We start from the raw sequence: 9233 nt of genomic DNA on the forward strand, positions 1-9233 counted from the left end.
CTCATCCGCATGTCGTTGGCACTGCTTTGTTTGCGCCCAGGAAATGTGGACGAATAGAAAGGACATACAAGACGCTGTTGCCTTCATCCTCAACTGTCGTCAGAAAAGTGGACATTTTGTGACCAGCAGTAGCCTACTTTTCAGTGTGATATGCCTAAGCATGTGGGCAATTCCATAGTAATGGAATTGCGCCGACTCTCCGATTTCAAAGTTTATCTCACCATACAACTGTAGGCACAAGGACACATTTTAACATTTTACAAAAACACATTTACTGGAAGAACTGCAGATGGAATTGAAGTAAAATCTCCCAGTTTTCTTGAATTTGTCCACGTTTCCCAAAAGCTCTGTTAATTATCTGCTCTTAATTAAGATTCAAGATGTCTGCAGAAAGAATGGGGTGTCAGCTATGACATGACACCCTGACTTTGAAAAAAATCTATTTTGGTTTTTGAACTACAGTAAGTGAAGTGGATTTACACCTGATAACTGAATTTCATTATGGGTCCCTGATCTGTACTACACAGGAATGCATAATTAGGGATATGAATGTCATTCTCTTCATGGTGATGTATTCTAAATAGGTTCTAACAGGTATAAATGTAACAATATCCTCTTTTGCATATTTGGGTATTATTCTACACACTGACTAGGCTTGGGTGGTATACCGTATCCTGGGCTATTTGGTAAAAGCCAAGGGATGGTTTTTTTTCAATGTCGTCAACTATTTATTTTACATTTTTCAATAAATGTGAGTATTTGTAGCTACTTTTAAAGTTAATACCTGCAGTTAACTTGTGCAATACGTTAGGAGATAAAGCAGATTGGGTTCTTCATTTCACCTGACACATTATTTTACATTATAATGCTTACCCTAGTCCTCCAGAACAGTTGAGTCACGTGTTTGTTTGTAAATAGCACAAGGGAAGAAAGCGGGAGCTGATGAGTCCATAGCGTTCTATATATATATCATCTGGTCTCTTTTGTGTGACCCATGGGAGGTGATGAAGTTACACACGTATACAATTTACTACTAAATGTTTGCCATCAGATATTTTATAATGGCTTTAATGCCAGAAGTCAAAGAGCTCTAGTTGAGTTCTGTACAGTTGCCATTTTTGCCCTGTGCGTCCTACTAGCGTTTTTTGCCCTGTGCGTCCTACTAGCGTTTTTTGCCCTGTGCGTCCTACTAGCGTTTTTTCCCTGTGCGTCCTACTAGCGTTTTTTCCCCCTCGTCCGTTGTTCTCCCATCTGCTCCATGTGCTGCTCTTTCTTTAGGAAAAACACCGCTACTGAACTTTGCACAATTTCCCTTGTTCACTTTCGCTCGTAAATGTCCACACTCATCGAAAATGACATTCGGTAGCTACTAGCAACGCTTGTATAACTTTATGAGCTGGATTTGCCTGTCTTTGCAATTAGTTTGTTAGTTTTCGCTCGTTAGCATTTAGCTAACAGCGTCTGTGATTTTCATTGTTACTTTGTGCTAATTTTGTTAGCATTCTGGTAAGAGGCCAAATTAACTTGTCTTGCGTTTTAGCGCCCCCCTGTGTGCTATGTTGGTAATACCGTAAATCCCAGGATGAGAGAAGGACGGTATGACACTATTAAAATCTGGATACTGCCCAAGCCTAACACTGACTATTCTTTTAATGACCTCTGCCCCCAAGCAAGACCAAATTTGGTTGGTCCAGACCGGATCAAATCTGAACCAATCATAGATGTACGTCTGTTTCACAAGTTTGGACAACAAAGTACAGTAGAGTACATTATAGTGTATTTAACTCTACTGTGCTGTCCAAACTTGTGAACTCAACTGTGGTTTGTTGACTACTATGATTTCCCCTTGTAGCCAATCTAATTGCAGAAATTACATTACCAATTTCCTAACAGAATTTACAGTTTTAATCACATAATAATTCATAAACAAAATTGATATCAGTAAAAGCACAAACCAATTGATAGGTCTACCGTTTACATGTTACTTCGGTGAACTTTTATTATCAGATTCCTCCTGATGAGGGAGAGAAATTAGAAAATATCGTAGATATGTGTTTTTTTGTTAACAGAATTTCAAGGCACAAGGCAATGTTTCTTAACTTACAGAAGGCAGAACAATTCCTCCAAAATGAAATATGTGTTGATATTAGTTGACAGGAGTCTTTACTTTGTGTTTTGCTGTATTTTGAATACCTTAAGACCTTCTTTCTGCTAGATGTTTTCTAAGAGCCATTTCCAATCTGTTTGACCAGAAATCAAAACATTTCCTTATTCCTAATATTTAAGATGGGGAAATGGTTAAAATGTGTATATACATGCTTTAATTTCTGAAAAATATAGAGACCTAGCTTTCATTTGACACTAATTTGACATGCTTCTATGTACTTTACATGGTTGGTTCTCATGTGTCCTTTTACATGGAAATGACCATATGTGACCCACCTCCTCAAATCGTTCTTAGGTAGCAACATTTTAAGTGTTTTTTTTAATATTTTTTTTTACAATGCATAAAAGTATAGACTCAGAGGTATAAAATGGTAGCAGTTGAAGAACAATGGGAAAGTAATCCTGCTTTGAAAGTTGATAAACTTGTAAACCCACTTTTGAGAAAATGGCCCTTGAATGTTTTAGTACACCTACTGGAGAGCTATCTGTTTACACCTATTCAGCATTGTTCACACCCTCTTAAGCCTTAGCCCCACCCATCTCTAAGGATTCACATGTGAGGCCATGTGCTTAACAGAGTGAGTAAGGTAGTGTAGTAAACAACCAAAGATTTCAAGACAAAGTACTGAAACTAATAGCCTACAATAAGGAAAAATTACAGGTAAAAATACACTTTATTTAGTCCTTGGCCTATATCCTAATCTGACTTTGAAAGTGTACAGATAAAAATATTGTATATATATTTTATTATTAGATGATGCTTACCCAGACACTTGTCTAAATTGATGTGTCATGTGAAATAAATGTTGTAACCACCCCCCTCCCCAGCCACATCTAGCTAAGTGGATGGGTCACTATTGTCTAGACATGTACACATGTTCATGAAATACAATTGATGGCCATAATCACCCCCAGACAAACCTGGCTAACTTGATGAATTATGTAATCATTCTCTTGTGAAGTGGAGCCTTTTGTTTAGACATCTAGCTAAACAATGAATCATAATCCCAACCCATAGCTACAGTACAAATGGATTGACATAGCTAGTCACTGTGCATGAAATGCTGTAGTATGAATCTGCAGGTAGCTAAAGCTAACCAACTAGGTTCAATGTTAGCTAGCTTACATTAGGCTATAACTAGCAATGCAAATGGATACAAATAATATTACTACACGGATCATACACAAAACGTTAGCTAGTGAGCCAGCAAGCTAACATTCGCTAGCTAGCTAACAGTATGCTTTAACTTGCATGAAAACAACTTTCTGACCAAATTAGAAATGTACAATATCTGAAAATGTAATTAGACTCTTACCCATACATGGATGAACGCTTCATGGTAGCGTGTCTTTTTCGTTTGTTTTGTAGGTTACTGCAGCTTGTTTGGCCCGTTGTTGTGTCAAGTCACACCGGTTCACAATGACCTTGTGCAGAAAAGTAGTCCCATCACAACTATTTTCCCACTGATCTTTGTCGATAGCACCTGCTAAATTCTGTGCAGCAATGTTGAGAGCAGTAGCAATACTTTTGCATATCTCCATGGCTAACGTTATCTTTCAAAAAAGCAGCGGTAGCAAGGATTATCTACACATACTGAGCAGCTCATGTTATAAACAGAAGCTCATGTTATAAACAGAGGCCGCCCCCCCCCCCCCAGGCGCATTTTTTGTTTTGAGGAAATGAGCAACCAGCATCGTTGTAAAAAAAAAAAAAAAAAAAAATCTTTGTACTCTGCTCTATTATTGTGCATGCAAAAAACGATAGTTTTTAGTTGTTAGTTGTGTGAAGTAATGTATTTGTAATATCGCAAACAGACGTGGCAGTTTCACCGCTGCGGATTGCATCATTAAAGGAAAGTCCCTGCCCTAAAATACAGTCAAACTCAATTTTCTTCTCAAGGGCATTAGACTAGCCACGGTAAATAGGTGTGGCGGCTGCAGCAACCCAAACATTGAGTCACTTCTCTGGATGTTGCATTCAGAGTTCAGCCAAAAATCTGGGAACTTCCTGCCACTAATGACCACTCCAAGCCATGCAGAAAGTATTCATCATACCCCTTGGCCTATTCCACATTTTGTGTTACAGCCTGAATTCAAAATCAATTCAATTTTTGCACATTTATTGAAAATGAAATACAGAAATGTAATTTACATAAGTGCAGTCTTCAAGAGCTTTCCACACCTGGATTGTGCAACATTTTCCCATTTATTGTTTTCTAAGTTCTTCAAGCTCTGGTTGTTGATCATTGCTAGACAACCATTTTCAGGTCTTGCTATAGATTTTCAAGTAGATTTAAGTCAAAACTAACTCAGCCAGTCTGGAACATTCAATGTATTCTTAGTAATCAACTCCAGTGTAGATTTGGCCTTGTGTTTTAGGTTGTTGTCCTGCTGAAAGGTGAATTCATCTTGTCTGGTGGAAAGCTTACTGAACCAGCGTTTGCTCCTGGATTTTGCCAGTGCTTAGCTTTTTTCCCCCTTTTTTTTATCCTGAAAAACTCCCCAGTCCTTAATGATTACAAGCATACCCATAACATGATGCATCCACCATTATGCTTGAAAACATGAGTGGTACTCAGTTATATGATTGGGGCAAATTCAATACTTTGTATTCAGGACAAAAAGTGAATTGCTTTGTCACATTTTTTGCAGTATTACTTTAGTGGCTTATGGCAAAAAGGACACATGTTTTGAAATATTTGCGTTCTGTACAGGCTTTCTTTTCACTCTGTCATTTAGGTTAGTATTGTGGAGTAACTACAATGTTGTTGATCCATCCTCAGTTCTCCTATCACAGCCATTAAACTCTGTAACTGTTTTTAAGTCACCATTGGCTGCATGGTGAAATCCCTGAGCGGTTTCCTTTCTCTCCGGCAACTGAATTAGGAAGGACGCCTGCATTGTTGTAGTGACTGGGGGTATTCATACACCATCCAAAGCGTAATTAATAACTTCACCATGCTCAAAGGCTTCTTCAGTTTTGTTTATCTTTACCCATCCACCGATAGGTGCCCTTCTTTGCGAGGCATTGGAAAACCTCCCTGGTCTTTGTAGTTGAATCTGTGTTTTGAAATTCACTGCTTGACTGAGAGACCTTACAGACAGACACTTGTATGTGTGGGGTACAGAGATGAGGTAGACACTATTGCACACAGTCCATGCAACTTATCATGTGACTTGTTAAGAGTTTTTACTCCTGAACTTATTTATGCTTGCCATAAAAGGGGTTGAATACTTATTGACTTATTTCAGCTTTACATTTTTTAATTAAACTGTAAACATTTCTAAAAACATAATTCCACTGACATTATGGGGTATTGTGTGTAGGCCAGTAAAAAAAAAAAAGGCCTATAACAATATGTGGAAAAAGTCAAGGGGTGTGAATTCTTTCTGAAGGCACTGTACATGTCCCTACACTTTCCATACTGAACCCGTTCCATGTTACTGAACCACCAGCAGCCCTGCTGCACCAGGGAGGCAAGGAAAGGCCACTGTTTTGGTCTTCATCCTGCCTTGGCAGTGTCATATATAAAATGTCTACAAGACCAGGGAAGAACTGAAGGGTCTGGGAATGAAGGCAGGGAGTTTGTTATAGGTAGCTTTGACTGGGAAGGCTCAGTGTAAGATTCAGTGCCTGATTTGACAGGAGCTGAGCTGGGCTGGCCTGGTTATGCATCTACAATAGTTGCTGCAAAGGAAAATATCAGAGCCAGTGTAGTTTGGGTTGGTTCTATGGTAGGAATCAGGGTCACTGGTCCCCTGTGTTCAGACTTGTGGGGAGGGAAGTGCAAAGCCATGTTGTGTGTCATGCTGAGACGTAGTTCTTCTCACAACAAGACCACTCCAGTCAGCTGAGAGAGACGAGGCTAAATATAGCTGGACTGCAGGGCCAATTGCTCGATTTCTAGTGTGTGTTTGTCCTATGAACCATTCAAAAGGCTGCTGCCTGCTATAGCCCTTGCCATCTGCAGTGCCAGTAGGGTCCAGCCTTTGGGGACCTGTCTCATTTTGTTCTGACGACTTTACTTTTAATGTCAACCGATTGGGTCTCGTATTAATTTTGAATAACGACCGGCTAATGAATCTTTCATCGCAGTATGGAACATTCTAATTCGGGCTTCAATCATTGTCGCTCGTCCCACATTCCAATCTGCTGTGTTAAATATTTTAAACGCCATCCCATGATCTGATACATGTAGCCAAACTCCAATTCAAACTTCGCAGCGTTAGTTTGTGGACACCAAAGACTCACTTGATTAAAACCTTCCACAGTTGAGATGTTTTTGCAAGATACGTTTCTGCTCGTTATACACCACCTGAAGTGTAACACAGAAAAATGGTAGTCATTCAGAGACCGAAAGGTTGTTGATTGAATCCCCGAGCTGACAGGGTAAAAATCTGTTGTTCTGCCACTGAACAAGCCAGTTAACCCACTGTTCCCCGGTAAGCCATCATTGTAAATAAGAATTTGTACTTAACTGACTTTCCTAGTTAAAATAATAATATACTAGTGTATACCATGAAATTCATAGAAGCTACTGTAGCCTATGTGAGTTAGCATACCTCTGAGATTCAGTTCAGGTATATTCCCTTCGTTTCAGTGTGCTTTCTTCTTCTTTGGTGCTTAATGAATATCGATGGTGATTTAATCCCCCCCCCACCGGTTCCCATTTGGCGCCTATGGCAGTAAGACATTGGACTTTGGCTGGCGCTCTACAGGTCTCAGACCCTGACAAATAAATATCCTACAAATCACATTGGCTATGCATGGCCTGTCTGTAAACTATCAACTGTGTCCAGTAGAAGCTCCCGCATGCAAACTTGCAACATTCTATAAAATATTCTGGGCACACAGTTTCTTGCTTCAGTGAACTCGGGACAGACACAGCTGTAGGCTATTTGTGCAAGCGATAAGAAGTAGGGGCGGCAGGTAGCTTAGCGGTTAAGAGCTTTAGGCCAGTTACTAAAAGGTCCCTGGTTCGAATCCCCGAGCTGACAAGGTGAAAAAAATCTCTGTGCCCTTGAGCAAAGCACTTAACCCTAATTGCTCCTGTAAGTCACTCTGGATGAGAGCTTCTGCTAAATTACTCAAATGTAAATGTGAAAAAGTAATCAGGTATTTATGACACATTACAAATATTTGTCCAATACATTGAGGAAATATTGTCATTCTAACAACAGACTTTGTTACTTGCTGTTTGAGGTGAAGAAAAATGACTGAGAAGCTCCACAGCTCATAAGTGGTGGACAATCAGAAATACTATCAGGCATCCCTAAATGGGCACATTTATAGACCTACATTTGTGCATAGGCCAGGTAACCTAGGCCTACTTCTAGATGCGTAATTAGGTGTGCACCCTTACTCAACATTCACCCTTGTCGGTGCCTGTTGGTCACCCTTGTCGGTGCCTGTTGGTCACCCTTGTTGGTCACCCTTGTCGGTGCCTGTTGGTCACCCTTGTCGGTGTGTGCCTGTTGGTCACCCTTGTTGGTCACCCTTGTCGGTGTGTGCCTGTTGGTCCAAGCAGCCTGAGATTCTCAGCAGCAGATTAATCTGAAGTGACTCCTCATTTCCTGGAACTCTTAAACCCCAAACCTCAGATGGTCTCTATACAGGGAAATTTATTTCCTCCGACTATACCGGAGGAGGCGTATACTTACGTGGTCAACTCATGTCCTAACTCAAATCCAATCTCTCTGTCTGTGGACCTCCTGATTTAGATGGTGAGTCATGTGGCTGAAGCCTTTCTGTGGTATTTGGACCAGCAGGGTTCTGGGACATGGGGAAAGGCAGGTTTTCTTTTTGGATCAAAAAGGGGCTTAGATGGTGGCAGGGTGGTAATGACCGCGGTCAGCTCGTTGGCACGGCAACATTTTAGAGCGTTTGAGGCCCCGATCTTGGTGGTAGAGAACTGTTTGCATTTTTAAGCCAATTTTAATGTTATCCTACATATTCTGCCATGAAGCTGAGAGAACTTTGCAGATTTTAAAGGTCGTTTCCTGCGAATTTATGCATTTTGACATGTCATTTTGCTCAAACATAAGAACAAAATGAATACTGCTATATTCATTGTTTTTTGGATATTTCAATTCTCCCTGACTGTCTATATTTTATTTTGGTGATTGTTAGTTCTCAAAGATTATATTATTTATAATTATGTACTGGGTGGTTCGAGCCCTGAAAGCTGATTGGCTGACAGCCGTGGTATATTAGGCCGTATATCATGGGTATGACAAAATATTTATTTTTGCTGCTCTAATTACGTTGGTAAATAGTTTATAATAGCAATAAGGCACCTCTGTTTTTTTTTGTGTGTATATGGCCAATATACCACGGCTAAGGGTTGTATCCAGGCACTCCGTGTTGCGTCGTGCTTAAGAACAGACCTTAGCTGTGTTATGTTGGCCATATACCACAAGCCCCCTCGGGCCTTATTGCTTAAATATACACTGCTCAAAAAAATAAAGGGAACACTAAAATAACACATCCTAGATCTGAATGAATGAAAAATTCTTATTAAATACTTTTTTCTTTACATAGTTGAATGTGCTGACAACAAAATCACACAAAAATTATCAATGGAAATCAAATTTATCAACCTATGGAGGTCTGGATTTGGAGTCACTCAAAATTAAAGTGGAAAACCACACTACAGGCTGATCTAACTTTGATGTAATGTCCTTAAAACAAGTCAAAATGAGGCTCAGTAGTGTGTGTGGCCTCCACGTGCCTGTATGACCTCCCTACAACACCTCTGCATGCTCCTGATGAGGTGGCGGATGGTCTCCTGAGGGATCTCCTCCCAGACCTGGACTAAAGCATCCGCCAACTCCTAGACAGTCTGTGGTGCAACGTGGCGTTGGTGGATGGAGCGAGACATGTCCCAGATGTGCTCAATTGGATTCAGGTCTGGGGAACGGGCGGGCCAGTCCATAGCATCAATGCCTTCCTCTTGCAGGAACTGCTGACACACTCCAGCCACATGAGGTCTAGCATTGTCTTGCATTAGGAGGAACCCAGGGCCAACCGCACCAGCATATGGTCTCACAAGGGGTCTGAGGATCTC

This window comes from Salvelinus namaycush, chromosome 8 (genome assembly GCF_016432855.1).
Source record: "Salvelinus namaycush isolate Seneca chromosome 8, SaNama_1.0, whole genome shotgun sequence".
Lineage (NCBI taxonomy): Eukaryota > Metazoa > Chordata > Actinopteri > Salmoniformes > Salmonidae > Salvelinus > Salvelinus namaycush.